Here is a 16,047-nt window from a genome sequence, read left to right on the forward strand (position 1 = left end):
CTGAAATGTTATTCCAGTGCTCAGCAAGTTAAGTCTTAAAGTTGTCTGGGGTCAGAGCCAGAACCTGCAGTGACTAACTAGTAAACAAATGATTGAGGCGCAACGTTTCTCAGGGAGGGGGGGGGGGGGGGGGGGGGGGGGGCAGGAGGAATGCAACCATTGTTCTGCAAAAACAATGTGCAACATAAATTTGGCACTTCCTCCTGTGACACTTTGTAGTTCAAGGCATTATTAAACAAGACTCAAAGCTTCGGAGCCATTTGCAACATCTATCAGGCGGGACAGCCGCAAGCAGCTCCAGATTATTAACCATTCAGCGTCTGTTAGTTACTTAAGGTAGAAGGGCCTCGACCTGAAAAGTCACCCATTCCTTCTCTTCAGAGATGCTGCCTGTGCCGCTGAGTTACTGCGGACCTTTCACCGTCCGGCGCGGCCTGGAACGTGGTAACTTCAACAGCCTAACCGCGGGAGAAGATGGCAGGGGAAGAGAAAAGACATTGTGGCCTTCCATCACAGTGACGAGGTAACTGGAGGAGACTCACTGTGATGGATGTTTCTTTTTTTTGTGTTTTGTGTTGGTTTGTGATTGTGTGTGTAATTGCTTATTTTTATTGCTCTTATTGTTGGACTGTGGGTGACAAAATCTCGTCCAACAGACTTGTTTTTTTGGATGACAATAAAGGTAATTCTGATTCTGATTCTGATTCTGTACATCATCCATATCCCTGCATTCCCTGCATACACAGGTGCCAATCCGAAATTCTCTGAATGCCTCTATCGTATCTCCCTCTACCTCCACCACCGCAGTGCATTCCAGCTACTTGTCACCCTGTGAGTAAAAAAAGACTTGCCCCACACATCTCCTTCATTTGTAATTACCTGGAAAATATAGTGCAGCTGACTACACTGACTCCATCTTAGCCACTTTCATCCTAGCAGAATTGAAAGCAGTTCCACTCCTTCCATGAGCAACTTGCTTGAAAATGGAGGCTCTGGCGTATCCAGGACCATGGTTTGGTTCTGCCAACTGTCCTGATTCACTCATTTTAAACGAACTATAGAAATTTACAGACACAAAGTGCTGGAGCAACTCAGTGGGTCAGGCAGCATCTCTGGAGAACATGGAGAGGTGACGTTTCAGGTCAGGCTTGCCATGCAAGCCCACGAGCTGCTCTGTACAACACCGGTTGACACTTCCAAGGCCACCTGGGTCAAGACGAGATGGAGAGACCAGTGGAAGTCAGCGGAACCTTCTAGGCTACACCGCTACATCGGTGAACCCATGGACGACCCTGGCCAGGACCTGCCCCGAAAGCAGTGGATAACCCTCCATGGCTTGAGGACAGGCGTCGGACACTATGGAGTAGCGATGAAGAGGTGGGGTCTCGTGGACAGTGCCTCCCGCGAGTGTGGGGACCCAACACAGACAGTGGAGCACATCGTCACCAGTTGCCCCAAATACCGGCCACCGAATGGTGAACGAGGTCTGATTGACCTGGACGATGACACGTTGGCCTGGCTCGCCTCAACGGAGCTGCAGGTCTAAAAGACACACAACAGAAGAAGAAGAAGGTCAGGACTCTTCTTCAGGTCGTGTACAATGGATCTATCATCTGGTGAACACCACCAAACACTATTTTCTAAAGAATAGACAGGAAGGAAATTTGAGCTCGTGAATTCCCATGCCAAACTTTTCCACCTTCGGAAGATAGACACAAAATGCTGGAGAAACTCAGCGGGACAGGCAGCATCTCTGGATAGAAGGAATGGGTGACGTTTATGGTCAAGACCCTTCTTCAGACTGAGAGTCAGGAGAAAGGAAAAAAAGGGATATGGAAAGGCGAGGTGTGAAAACGAGAGATCAAAGGGGACGTGGATCAAGGAAAATGTAGAATAGATCATGAGGCATACAATGTAAAATTAAATCAGGACAGCCAAACTAGTCAGAGAACTGGGATGGGGGAGGGATGGAGAGAGAGGAAAAGCGAGGGTTACTTGAAGTTAGAGAAGTAAATATTCATATCTCTCTCCATCCCTCCCCCATTCCTCCTATCCAGAGATGCTGCCTGTCCCGCTGAGTTACTCCAACATTTCGTGTTTATCTTCAGTGTAAACTAACATCAGTAAACTTCAATACATTCAAAACTCCGCTGCCCGTCTACTCACCCACACCCCGATCCGTGACCATATCACCCCCGTCCTTTACAAACTCCACTGGCTCCCCATCCCCCAGAGAATCCAGTACGAAATCCTCCTCATGACCTACAAAGCCCTCCATAACCTGGCCCCATCCTACCTGACCGACCTCCTCCACAGGCACACTCCCACCTGCACCCTCCGCTCTGCTGCTGCCAATCTCCTATCCCCCCACATCCGGACCAAACTCAGATCCTGGGGGGACAGGGCTTTCTCCATCGCTGCTCCCACCCTATGGAACTCACTACCCCAAACCGTCAGAGACTCCTCCACACTCACCACATTCAAAACATCACTGAAGTCTCACCTGTTCAGTACTGCCTTCAACCACTGAAGGTCACCTCACCTTCTGTCTCCTTTCTCTGTTCGTTTACTTATTTATCTATTTATTCACTTCCCTATGTTCTCTAAATCCCTGTAAAGCGTCTTTGAGTATATGAAAAGCGCTATATAAATGTAATGCATTATTATTATTATTATTATCTGCGTTCCTTCCTGCACTTTTCCATCTTCCAAATCCTTTCTCTTCTTTAGAGGTTGACCGCAACATTTCTGTGGGCTGCCTTGGGTTACTGATTGATGTTTACACTGCCGCGCTGATCCGATCTGTAATTGCTATTATGGCTCATCGACAAGGTTCTCTCTCCAGTGGAAAGTAGTGCGTTTACTGTGGCTGGTAATCACCAGCTTGCTGACGAGGTCTTTCTGGACACAGTGAGGCTTAGGAACTCTGGAGCCACCCACAGCCACTCACCCCATTTGGCAGTGGGACATTGACAAGATCAGTGGCTGAGTTGGAGTGGAGATCTAAAATAACAACAGAAAATGGCCAGGGGCCACAGTTTAAGAATAAGGGGTAGGCCATTTAGAACGGAGATGAGGAAAAACTTTTTCAGTCAGAGAGTTGTAAATCGGTGGAATTCACTGCCACAGAAGGCAGTGGAGGCCAATTCTCTGAATGCATTCAAGAGAGAGCTAGATAGAGCTCTTAAGGATAGCGGAGTCAGGGGGTATGGGGAGAACGTGTGGCATGGCGGCGCAGCGGTAGAGTTGCTGCCTTACAGCGAATGCAGCGCTGGAGACTAAGGTTCGATCCTGACTACAGGCGCCGTCTGTACGGAGTTTGTACGTTCACCCCGTGACCTGCGTGGGTTTTCTCCGAGATCTTCAGTTTCCTCCCACACTCCAAAGACGTACAGGTATGTAGGTTAATTGGCTGGGCAAATGTAAAAAAAAATGTCCCTAGTGTGTGTAGGATAGTGTTAGTGTGCGGGGATCGCTGGGCAGCGCGGACCCGGTGGGCCGAAGGGCCTGTTTCCGCGCTGTATCTCTAAATCTAACAAAAAATCTAGATCTAAAATCTAGAAGGCAGGAACGGGGTACTGTTTGAGAATGATCAGCCATGATCACATTGAATGGTGGTGCTGGCTCGAAGGGCCGAATGGCCTACTCCTGCACCTATTGTCTATTGTCTAAAACGCTGGAAATATTCAGCAGGTTGAGACCTATCTCCAGGAATGTTTGAAGTCGAGAACCTTTTATCAGAAGCTCTGCTTCTGCAACACTGTGGTTGCATCAGCCATTTTCTGTGGAGTGGTCTGCTGGAGCAGCAGCATCTCAGCGGCGGAGGGGAAGAGACTTGACAAGCTGATCAGGAAGGCCAGCTCTGTCCTGGGCTGCCCCCTCGACTCAGTACAGGTGGTGGGAGAGAGGAGGATGATGGCAAAGATAACATCGCTGCTGGACAACGACTCCCACCCCATGCAGGACACTGTCACTGCACTGAGTAGCTCCTTCAGTGACAGACTCCTTCACCCCAAGTGTGTGAAGGAGAGATATCGGAGGTCCTTCCTTCCCGCTGCTGTGAGACTGCACAACCAGCGCTGCTCCCAACAGACCAGTCAACAGACCAGTCAACAGACCAGTCAACAGACCAGTCAACAGACCAGTCAACAGTAACAGTAAAGGAATAACACAGTAAATGATGACAATTTATCCTTATCTTTATTTTTATTTATAATGAATGTCTCTTGCTATCCACTTTGCTGCTGTAACACTGCAAATTTCCCCGGTGTGGGTCAAATAAAGGAATATATTATCATATTATTATTATTACTCTCTTCCCGCTAATGATGAATATTCTGGTATTTCTTGTTTTTACTTTGGATTTCCAGAATCTGCTGGGTTTTTGGGGGGAATTTTGACAAATGAATTTGTCAAACCTGTTTTCCAGAGGAAACCTGTTCTCCAGAGACACCACCCACATTCCTCACCATGGATGACAACATGGTTCTCCTGTCTGATGACGCCCCAGTTCTCCCGAAGCTGAAGAAGGTTCCGACTCAAAACATAGTTCTTGATTTATGATAAAACATAAACTGCTGGAGTAACTCAAGGAGTCAGGCAGCATCTCAGGAGAGCATGGATGGGCAACATCCCGACCCAAAACATTGTTTGTCCATTCCTTCCACAGTTGCTGCCTGACCCTCTGAGATCCTCCAGCAATTTGTGTTTTGCTCATAATTCTCCTGTGCCTCTGCACTCTTATGATCCTGCCTGGAGCAGAGGAGCTGGTGGAAACTGTAGTCCACAAGGACCCCTGGAATAGATGAGGAGTCCTTTGAGCTTCTAATCCAACCTCGTCAGCTAACATGGCACCTGTCAGTGACTTCACTTTAGACTTAGACGTACAGTGGTGGAAGCAGGCCCTTCGGCCCACCGAGTCCGCTCTGACCCCCAATCACTCCTACACTACAGATAATTTGCAATTTACAGACATCAATTAACCTACAAACCTGTACGCACCCGGAGAAAACCCACGCGGTCACAGGGAGAACATACAAACTCCGTACAGACAGCACCCATGGTCAGGATTGAACCCGGGTCTCTGGCGCTGTAAGGCAGCAACTCTACTGCTGCGCCACTCTGCTGTCCAGTGGAGATTTTCTTATGGTAAATGCTGCTGCCATATTCACAGAACTGAGCACAGCCACCAAGTTAGACATAATCGCTCCAAACTCTGCTTGGAATCCTAGCACACGCTGGAATCGTGCCCTTTTCAGCCCTCCATCAGAGTGTACAAACCAGTTTTACTAAAACCAGCAAATTCCGGTTGGTGAGGTAAACATTGGCGAAGAAGGAATTTCAAGTTAAAGACTTTCCATCTTGTCAGCTTGTTTGGTAGATTCATTATTTCCTGGTCAATGCTTATACACAATAGACAATAGACAATAGGTGCAGGAGGAGGCCATTCGGCCCTTCGAGCCAGCAACGCCATTCAATGTGATCATGGCTGATCATTCTCAATCAGTACCCCGTTCCTGCCTTCTCCCCATACCCCCTGACTCCGCTATCCTTAAGAGCTCTATCCAGCTCTCTCTTGAATGCATTCAGAGAATTGGCCTCCACTGCCTTCTGAGGCAGAGAATTCCACAGATTCACAACTCTCTGACTGAAAAAGTTTTTCCTCATCTCAGTTCTAAATGGCCTACCCCTTATTCTTAAACTGTGGCCCCTTGTTCTGGACTCCCCCAACATTGGGAACATGTTTCCTGCCTCTAACGTGTCCAACCCCTTAATAATCTTATACATTTCGATAAGATCTCCTCTCATCCTTCTAAATTCCAGTGTATACAAGCCTAGTCGCTCCAGTCTTTCAACATATGATAGTCCCGCCATTCCGGTAATTAACCTAGTAAACCTACGCTGCTCGCCCTCAATAGCAAGAATATCCTTCCTCAAATTTGGAGACCAAAACTGCACACAGTACTCCAGGTGCGGTCTCACTAGAGCCCTGTACAACTGCAGAAGGACCTCTTTGCTCCTATACTCAACTCCTCTTGTTATGAAGGCCAACATTCCATTGGCTTTCTTCACTGCCTGCTGTACCTGCATGCTTCCTTTCAGTGACTGATGCACTAGGATACCCAGATCTCGGCGTACTAACTTGACACCATTCAGATAATAATCTGCCTTCTTATTCTTACCACCAAAGTGGATAACCTCACACTTATCCACATTAAACTGCATCTGCCCACTCACACAATCTGTCCAAGTCACCCTGCAACCTCATAGCATCTTCCTCACAGCTCACACTACCACCCAGCTTTGTATCATCTGCAAATTTGCTAATGGTACTTTTAATCCCTTCATCCAAGTCATTAATGTATATTGTAAATAGCTGCGGTCCCAGCACCGAGCCTTGCGGTACCCCCAATACCATGTGCTCTAATTTTGCCCACTAATCTCCTATGTGGGACCTTGTCGAAGGCTTTCTGAAAGTCGAGGTACACCACATCCACCGGCTCTCCCCTGTCCATTTTCCTTGTTACATCCTCAAAAAATTCCAGAAGATTAGTCAAGCATGATTACCCCTTCGTAAATCCATGCTGACTCGAAACAATCCTGTTACTGCTATCCAAATGCTCCGCAATTTCGTCTTTTATAATTGACTCCAGCATCTTCCCCACCACTGATGTCAGACTAACTGGTCTATAATTTCCCGGTTTCTCTCTCCCTCCTTTCTTAAAAAGTGAGATAACATCAGCTACCCTCCAATCCACAGGAACTGATCCTTGATCTATAGAACATTGGAAAATGATCACCAATGCGTCCACAATTTCTAGAACCACCTCCTTAGGTACCCTGGGATGCAGACCATCAGGCCCTGGGGATTTATCAGCCTTCAGTCCCATCAGTCTACCCAACACCATTTCCTGCCTAATGTGAATCTCCTTCAGTTCCTCCATCACCCTAGGCTCTCTGGCCACTAGAACATGTGGGAGATTGCTTGTATCTTCCTTAGTGAAGACAGATCCAAAGTAACGGTTTAACTCGTCTGCCATTTCCTTGTTTCCCATAATAAATTCCCCTGCTTCTGACTTCAAGGGACCCACATTTGCCTTGACTATTTTTTTGCCTCTTGACATATGGCGAAATGGTGCCAGACTGCTTGGGACGCACAGTGGGGCAGCTGAATGAGCCGCTGCCTCACAGAGCCAGAGGCCCTGGTTCGATCCTGATCTCAGGTGCTGTCTGTGTGCAGTTTGCACGTTCTCCCTGCGACTGCATGGATTTCCTCCGGGTGATCCGGTTTCCTCCCACATCCCGAAGGTGTTCGGGTTTGTGGATTAAATGACCTCTTCAGGGAGTGGATGCGAAGGTGGGATAGCATAGAAACACTGTGAACGAGTGATCGATGGCTGGCATGGACTTGGTGGGCCGAAGGGCCTCTGTGTCCATGCTGTGTCTCTAAACTCAATTATAACTGCTGGCAATCACTACCTCGGTGTTTACAGTGGTTTTAAAAAAGATAACCCAATGAAATGTAGCATTATTACCTCAATTGTGCTCATCATATCATATCATATCATATATATACAGCGCGGAAACAGGCCTTTTCGGCCCACCAAGTCCGCGCCGCCCAGTGATCCCCGCACACTAACACTATTAACACTATCCTACACACACTAGGGACAATTTTTACATTTACCCAGCCAATTAACCTACATACCTGTACGCCTTTGGAGGTATGTACGTCATGAGGTGATTCTTTCAGTTCTGCAGCCGAAATCAGAAATAACCTCCTCAACAGCTAGTGGCACAAACGGTCGGGTTCCACTCCTGGGTTTCAGAAACTAACTGGAAGAACAGGACCGCGCACCTCTCCTGAACCGGAGCCAAAAAACCTGTGGCTGGAAACTCCCGACATATCTCCTACGCCTTCTGTAGTGTGAGTGCTCCAGTTTCCTTCCAAATTCCGAAGACGTGCAGGTTTGCAGGTTGATTGATTTCTGTAAATTGCCGCTAGAGTGTAGGATGTGCAGGTGGGATAACATAGAATTAGTGCACAGGTAATTGATCAGTCACCTGTGCACTGATTCTATGTTATCCCACCTGCACATCCTACACACAAGCGGCAATTTACAGAAACCAATCAACTTGCAAACTTGCACGTCTTTGGAATTTGGAAGGAAACTGGAGCACTCAGAGAGAACCCACACGGTCACAGGGAGAACATGCAAACTCCAAACAGACAGCACCCATAGTCAGGATTGAACCCAGGTCTCTGGTGCCTTGAGGCAGCAGCCCTACCGTTGTGCCACTTTGCCACCTGTGACTTGACCATGGCCAGCTTCACATTACCTGTTGCAGGCTTTCTTGAATTCACAGGTATTTGTTCTGTCGAGAGGGTGCCCAAAGGTCAATCTTATTTCCGAGTGTTATTTTAAAGTTTCCAAATATTTCCAGGCATTATTTATATATGGATTTAACCCTTCCAATTTTGTTGGTTGTGGCGGGCTGCAGTTGGCTCCAGGATCGCCCCACTAAATATCTCTCCTCCCCTTTCCTCATTAAATAAAAATTTAGCTCAGTTTAAAGATACAGCGCTGAAACAGGCCATTCGACCCACCGAGTCCACGCCGACCAGCAATCCCCATACATTAGCACTATCCCACACACTAGGGACAATTTTACCACGGCAATTAACCTACAAACCTGTACGTCGTTGGAGTGTGGGAGGAAACCGGAGCACCCGGAGGAAACCCACGCAGGTCACGGGGAGAATGTACAAAATCCGTACAGACAGCACCTGTAGTCAGGATTGAACCCGGGTCTCTGGTGCTGTAATCATGCACCTCCTTAGGTCCTTTTGTGGTTTGGCACTTTTGTTTGATACCACTGCTGTGAAGCATCATAGGATATTCCATTACATTAAACACAGGCAAATTATTGTTCATGACAATCCCAGTATTACTACTCAATTACAGGGAGACGTGGCACTACAAGGAAGAATGTGAGCGGGAGCCTAATCTCAGCTCTCCAACTGATATTTACTATAACGACACGCAATAATAAAAGTGTGCTTGGAATTTGCGGTTTGCAGATACTTTGCCCTCCACAATCTGAATAACCTTCTTCACATGGCACATGGAACGCACTGCCAGAGGAGGTAGTTGTGGCAGGTACCATAACAGCATTTCAACGAGTACATCGATAGGAAATATTTAGAGGGATATATGGGCCAAACAAGGGCAAATGTGACTAGCTTAGCTGGGGCACCTTGGTCAGCATAGACGAGCTAGGCCAAATGGCCTGTTCCCGTGCTGTTTGACTCCATGACTCTAACCATGCCCCATGTTCTTGCATTTTAATTACCCCCTTTCAAAAGGTTCATCCATTTTAAAGAGTTCCACATTCTCCACCTGAGCTTTTGTCTGTTTGATGACATTTTTCCATATGATCCTACATGGTTTCACCACGCGGTTTCTTACCCTGCTACTGAGCAACCTGAACACACAAGCCATTGGATCCATTAAAGAGGAAACGCATCTTCCTCTTCACAGGCTGCCAACACAGTTAGTTGCAACAAAGTCTCACTTGCCTCTGTGGTAGATCTTGCAAAATGCCCTGTTAATGAAGCCCACAGAAGGGCGATCTCTTACCTGAGGAATTCAACTTAAGCAGCGAAACGGCTGGCTGTTCTTGCTGTTGTTTTTGTCTCTCTGTAGGAGGGAGTGTCAGCAACGTAGGTGTGCCACAAAGCAGGCCTGCAGGTTTCAGTAATCTTCCCCTGGCTGCGAACTGTTGATCTCCGCAAGTTGAATGTTGGCTAATCTTTAACCAAGCAGTCGAACCGAACTTTGTTTCTGCCTTTCCAGTTCACCCATTAAAGGTGGCAGTGAACTGCAAGTGGTAATTACGCACTGTAGTCACACGGCACCAGCAGTTTGAGAAGCTGCCCACCTGGTAGCTGGACAAATGTTGGAGGAAACAATGCTTATATTAAAATGTGAGCAGTCTGTGTGGTTTGGTTCTGTGTGTTTTGCGGAGTGACAAGTTCTGACCTCCTTCTCTACCATGCCCAACAACACTTCCTGTAAGTCTACCCATTCCAGCACGGCACAGCTCAAAGACACAACGCCAAACATCGTGGCGAAACAGTTCACGTTTTCCAGGTGATTGTTGGGTAAATATGGGGTGGATATGACATCGCTTCAGAGGAATGTCACTGCGAGACATTTCTCACTATCATCCACAGTAAGGCAGCAAAATACTGCAAGTGCAAAATTAACCCTGAAGGTGCCACAGAATCAAGAGTCAGATGTGTTTATTTGTCACTTATGATTCAGGGCAATGAAATTCCTTCTTGTTGCAGCTTTAGGTGCAAAAAATAATAATGATACACACGTACAATAAATTATCAGTTACTTTAAAGAAACTAGACAACGACAGTGCAAAAAGCTAATCACCTCGGGCAAACAGAGTAGTGCAAAGTCTGTGGGTCATTCAGTGCGAAGATAGGGTTGTGCAGCAGAATAGTTTAGGAACCTAGTGCTTGATGGATGGCACAGTGGCGCAGCAGTTGAGTTGCAACCTTACAGCGCCAGAGACCCGGGTTCGATCCTGACTATTAGATGCTTTCTGTATGGGCTTTGTATGTTCTCCCTGTAAAATGTCGAGATGGAGTTAACATCGATCCAGCCACAGGTGGCTGAAAAGTTGATTTTTTAAAAAGCCTTGTGATCCTTGCACATACCAGCCGGAACAGCCAGGATTGGGTGTATTTCACATCTGTGTGTTGATTTTTTAAAAAGCTATTAGTGGCAAACCTGGAGCTATGGATTAACTAACAAATGTATTACCATTTCAGAATTTACAATGGTTTATCATGGTGGACCAAAGGAGAACACTTACCTTACACTTTTCCGGAAGATTTAAAAACAAACTAAGGAAGAATAGATTCATTTCCTCCATGGCAAATTAATAAAAATACAAATCCTCACGAGAAGATATTTAGCACTTGGCCTCAGAGGGTGATAGAGGCCTTTCGTAGAAATTAAAGAAACACACAGTGCAGAAGCAGACCCACGTTCAGGTTAGGCAGAGGTTCACTTGCACCTCCTCCAACCTCATCTACTGTATCCATTGTTCAAGATGTGGACTCTTATACATCGGCGAGACCAAACGTACACTGGGCGATTGTTTCGCTGAACACCTTCGCTGAGTCCACCTGGACCTACCTGATCTCCTGGTTGCTAAGCACTATAAATCCCCTTCCCATTCCCACACTGACCTTTCTGTCCTAGGCCTCCTCCATTGTCAGAGTGAGGCCAAATGCAAATTGGATGAACAGCATCTCATATTTCGCTTGGGCAGCTTACAGCCCAGTGGTATGAATATTGATTTGTCTAACTTCAAGTAACCCCTACATTCCCTCTCTCTCCATCCCCCCCCCCCCCCCCACCCAAGTCGCACCAGCTTCTCGTTCTCACCCAACAAACAGCGAACAATGGCCTGTTTCCTTTATCATTATTACTTTTTTGCATATCTTTCATTCATTTGTTCTATATCTCTCCACATCATCGTCTATATCTCTCGTTTCCCTTTTCCGTGACTTTCAGTCTGAAGAAGGGTCTCGACCTGAAACGTCACCCTTTCCTTCTCTCCAGAGATGCCGCCTGTCCTGCTGAGTTACTCCAGCATTCTGTGTCTATCTTTGGTTTAATCTCGCATCTGCAGTTCCTTCACCCACATTTTTCGTGCTGACCTAATGCCTATCAATGCTAAACCTATATCCCTGCATTAGGCCCATATTCTTCTCAACCTTTCCTATACAATTACCCTTTCATATGTCTGTTGAATGCTGCAATTGTATCTGCCTTCACCACCATCTCTTCAGCTTGTTCCAGACTTGCTAACTCGGACATCTCCATACTCTTCATAGCATTGTCACATTCTTCCTGTGGTGTGGTGATCAGGTTACACAAAGTATTCTAGATGTGGCTTAGCCATGTTTTATCCAAAGAAAAAGTAAAAACAAAACTGTTGTACAGGAAATACTGAGCAGACCAGGCAGCATCTGTGGAGGGAGAAACTTTCATCTATGCTTTACAACAAGGCCATCAACCTGAAACATCAACTCTGGCTCTTTCGCCACGAGGGTTGCCAACTGTCCCATAATAGCCGGGACATCCCGTATTTTGGGCTAAATTGCTTTATCCCGTATGGGACCGCCATTGTCCCTTATTAGGCCCAGGGGGGCGCTGTAGGCCTGGATGCTGTAGGTCCGGACAGTGTAGGTCCGGACAGTGTAGGTCCGGACAGTGTAGGTCTGGACAGTGTAGGTCCGGACAATGTAGGCCTGGAGGCCCAGGCGCCGTCTAACGGAGGTTGCGTAGCAACCCGCTTCCCAGCCCGGGCGGCCACCATTGGTGGACCAGGAGCACGTGGCCGCTGGCTGGGTAAGGTCACATGGGGTACGGGGTGGTGACATCACCTTGTCCCTTATTTAGGAGTGAGATGGTTGGCACCCCTACACGCCACACATGCTGCCTGACCTACTGAGTATTTTCAAAATTTTCCATTTTTTCTTGTTTTATACAGTTATGGCCCGATTTCTTTGAGGTTTTATTTTCAACCTGGGACAATAAAAATAGGATTTTAAATGCCATCCCAATCATCTTAGTTTTATCTTTCTTGCTTCCTTTAGGGATCGGCAGCCATGCACTCCAAGGTCTTTCTGTTTCTCGACATTTAGTATCCTCATGCCCACACTTTGCATTTTTTCATGTGCAATCTCTCCCACAATCTCACCTCTCACCTACTCCGAATTACCTAAGGTCATTCCTAACTTGATCTCACCCTTGCCCCCATTTAACCTCTCGAACCCATTAATAAACCTCCCAGTAATTCTCTACTATCAATCTCCCGGCATGGTGGCGCAGCGGTAGAGTTGTTGCCTTACAGCACCAGAGAACCGGGTTCGATCCTGACTACGGGTACTGAGTGTATGGAGTTTGTACGTTCTCCCCGTGACCTACATGGAGTTTCTCTGGGATCTCCGGTTGCCTCCCACATTCCAAAGACGTGCGGGTTTGTAAGGTAATTGGCATCGGTAAAATTGGAAATGTTCCCTAGTGTGTGTATGATATTGTTAGCGTGCGGGAATCGCACTGAGTGGCAGAAGGACCCGTTTCCACGTTGTATCTCTAAACTGAACTCACTTACCTTCCCTCCATCTTTGCAAAGGACTTGCCCACAAGGGAGGGTTTTACTTTGTCTTCTCAAAATGAAATGGAAATCCAAACACTTGGAATCTTTAAACATGAATCGCAGAATCCCACAGCCAGGCCTAAAACTTGGGCCTCAGATCTGAGATTGTTTTTTTGGGCAATAAAGCCTATTTCCGCAATCTAATCAAGCCAGGGCTGATTTTCAGGGTTGGGAGGAAGCGAGATACGAGCTCAAAAACAACATCCAACGTCCTGCTGACTGGAATCATTATCGACCTCTGAACTTTGCTGTCAACACAGTCACGTGACCTGGCAGGCGAGAGTGGGAAAGGATAATGAAATAGTTCATACGATATGAAATAGCCAGACAACGTTTCCTGTCATAAAATGCATTAAACTGGAAAGCAAAGCAATTTATTTCCTTGCTCTAAAATCTCCTCCTCGTTACAGGAATTCCTGTTATGGAACCCAGCCCTTCAGTGCTGCCTGGCACAGGGTTATTAAACAGCTCTATAAGCGACATGAGACAACACGACAGTAATTAACTCACTCCCTCCTGTTACACATAGGTCAGTAATCAGTTCCAAGCATCCAAGATGGCGCCCAACACAGGCAACTTATTTGCATGCTAGCCACAGAAGTAGATCAACAATCTTACATTACGATTGTTCCCCACTCTGTAAATCTGTATCTATTGACTGTAAATGGATTGATTGCAATCATGTATTGTCATTCTGCTTCTGTGGCAGAGAATTCCATGGGTTAGTAACCATCACCATCAGTGGTGTGAGGGATTAGACAAAGGAATAGGAATTAAAAGCAGGAATGGGGTCTGTGGTGCCCTTTAGTCCTGTGCCTCCTTTTGTAGTTACATTTGATCCTATCACATACAGTATATCCATTTGTCTGCCTGACACCACCCCCCTATCCCACATGTCCAAAAATATATCTATCACCATCATGTATACTGAACGACAAAGCCTCAATTGTACTTTGTGCGTGAGGATTCCAAAGATTGGCAACCTTCTCTCTGAAGAAATGTTTCTTACTTCAGTCCCAAAATGTCGGTTACTTATTCCAAAACTATAACCTTATTATTTTACTCACCAGACCGATGTACAATCAGCACCTTAGCCTTCATAGGGTTATCACTCCCTGAAGTGACAATAGACAATAGACAATAGACAATAGGTGCAGGAGTAGGCCATTCAGCCCTTCGAGCCAGCACCGCCATTCAATGCAATCATGGCTGATCACTCTCAATCAGTACCCCGTTCCTGCCTTCTCCCCATACCCCCTCACTCCGCTATCCTTAAGAGCTCTATCCAGCTCTCTCTTGAAAGCATCCAACGAACTGGCCTCCACTGCCTTCTGAGGCAGAGAATTCCACACCTTCACCACTCTCTGACTGAAAAAGTTCTTCCTCATCTCCGTTCTAAATGGCCTACCCCTTATTCTTAAGTGAAAAGACTTTTCCTCGACTCAGCCCTAAATGTGTTAACCCACATTCTGAGATTGTGACCCCTGGTTCTAGACATTTCCAGCCACAGGCAGCACGGTCCCTGTATCCAATCTTAGCTTAGTTTAGTTTAGTTTTGAGACACAGCGTGGAAACCAGTCCTTTGGCCCACCATGTCCGCACTAACCAGAGATCACGCATGCACTAGTTCTATCCTACAAACCAGGGACAATTTACAGAAGCTAATCAACCTACAAACCACAGTCAGGATCGAGCCCATGTCTCTGCTGCTATAAGGCATAGACTTCCCCATCATCGAAGGTTCCGTGTGGGGCACTCCTCAAGAAGGCAGGGACTAAAATTCTTAAAGGATTGGACAGGGTAGATGTGGGAAAAATGTTCCCGATTCTCGGCGAGTCCAGAACCAGGGATCACAGTTTGAGAGTAAGGGGCAGGCCATTTAGGACTGAGATGAGGAAAACCTTTTTCACCCAGAGAGTTTTGAATCTGTGGAATTCTCTGCCACAGAAGGCAGTGGAGGCCAATTCACTGGATGTTTTCAAGAGAGAGTTAGATTTAGCTCTTAGGGCTAAAGGAATCAAGGGATATGGGGAAAAAGCATATTTACTGATTTTGGATGATCAGCCATGATCATATTGAATGGCGGTGCTGGCTCAAAGGGCCAAATGGCCTACTCCTCAATGTCAAGGTTTCAAGGTCAGTTTATTGTCACATGTACCAATTAAGGTGCAGTGAAATTTGAGTTACCATACAGCCATACTAATTGAAAAGTAACTAGACACACAACCACATAAAATAAAAGTTAACATTGTAGTGTGCCAAGTAGGCCAAAATAATATACTCCCGGCCGAAGTCCGCCTCCTTGGATCGACCCATTCCCGTGCCGAGGGGTCGTGAGTGGTATGGCCCGACACTCGGGAGCCGCCACAACATAAACATTTACCACCACAGTGTATTCCACATTCCTCACTGTGATGGATGGCAATAAAGTTCAATCTGCTTCTTCTTTGTTCTCCCGTGGTCGGGGCAGTCGAACCATCTGCAGTCGGGGTGATCAAAGCCCGACGATCGAATCCCCCATCGGGGTGATCGAAACTCCCGCGTCGGGACGGTTGAAACTCTCACCGCGGCATGGAGCTCCCGAGTCGGACTCTTCTTACCAGAGACCGCGGGCTTCACGATGTTAAAGCCCACAGGCCCCGCGGTTGGAGCTTCGATCCCCGGCAAAGGGATCGCAAGCTCCGCGATGCTAAAGTCCCTCAGACTCCCGCGGCTTGGAGCGCCGGGTCGGTCTCCAGGAAAGGCCGCCAACTGCACGATGTTGGGCCGCAGTGGGGACGGAGATACGATAAGGGA

At 47.0% G+C, this 16,047-nt stretch overlaps 1 protein-coding gene across 3 annotated transcripts in view; it reads right to left on the reverse strand.

Annotated features, from left to right (window-relative positions):
- Window positions 1–13,410, reverse strand: part of c11h1orf210 (chromosome 11 C1orf210 homolog) — a 30,545-nt gene extending 17,135 nt beyond the window's left edge. The window contains exon 1 of one of the 3 annotated variants that reach the window (XM_078407921.1): window positions 13,207–13,410. The gene's annotated coding sequence lies outside the window, so the exon portion shown is untranslated. Of the gene's footprint in view, window positions 1–8,694; window positions 8,814–9,641; window positions 10,004–13,206 lie in introns of those variants that run through there. The other 2 variants (XM_078407919.1, XM_078407920.1) reach the window with 2 other exon arrangements.
- Window positions 13,411–16,047: the final 2,637 nt, after the last annotated feature.

Source organism: Rhinoraja longicauda, chromosome 11 (genome assembly GCF_053455715.1).
Source record: "Rhinoraja longicauda isolate Sanriku21f chromosome 11, sRhiLon1.1, whole genome shotgun sequence".
In the NCBI taxonomy this organism is placed as follows: Eukaryota; Metazoa; Chordata; class Chondrichthyes; order Rajiformes; family Arhynchobatidae; genus Rhinoraja; species Rhinoraja longicauda.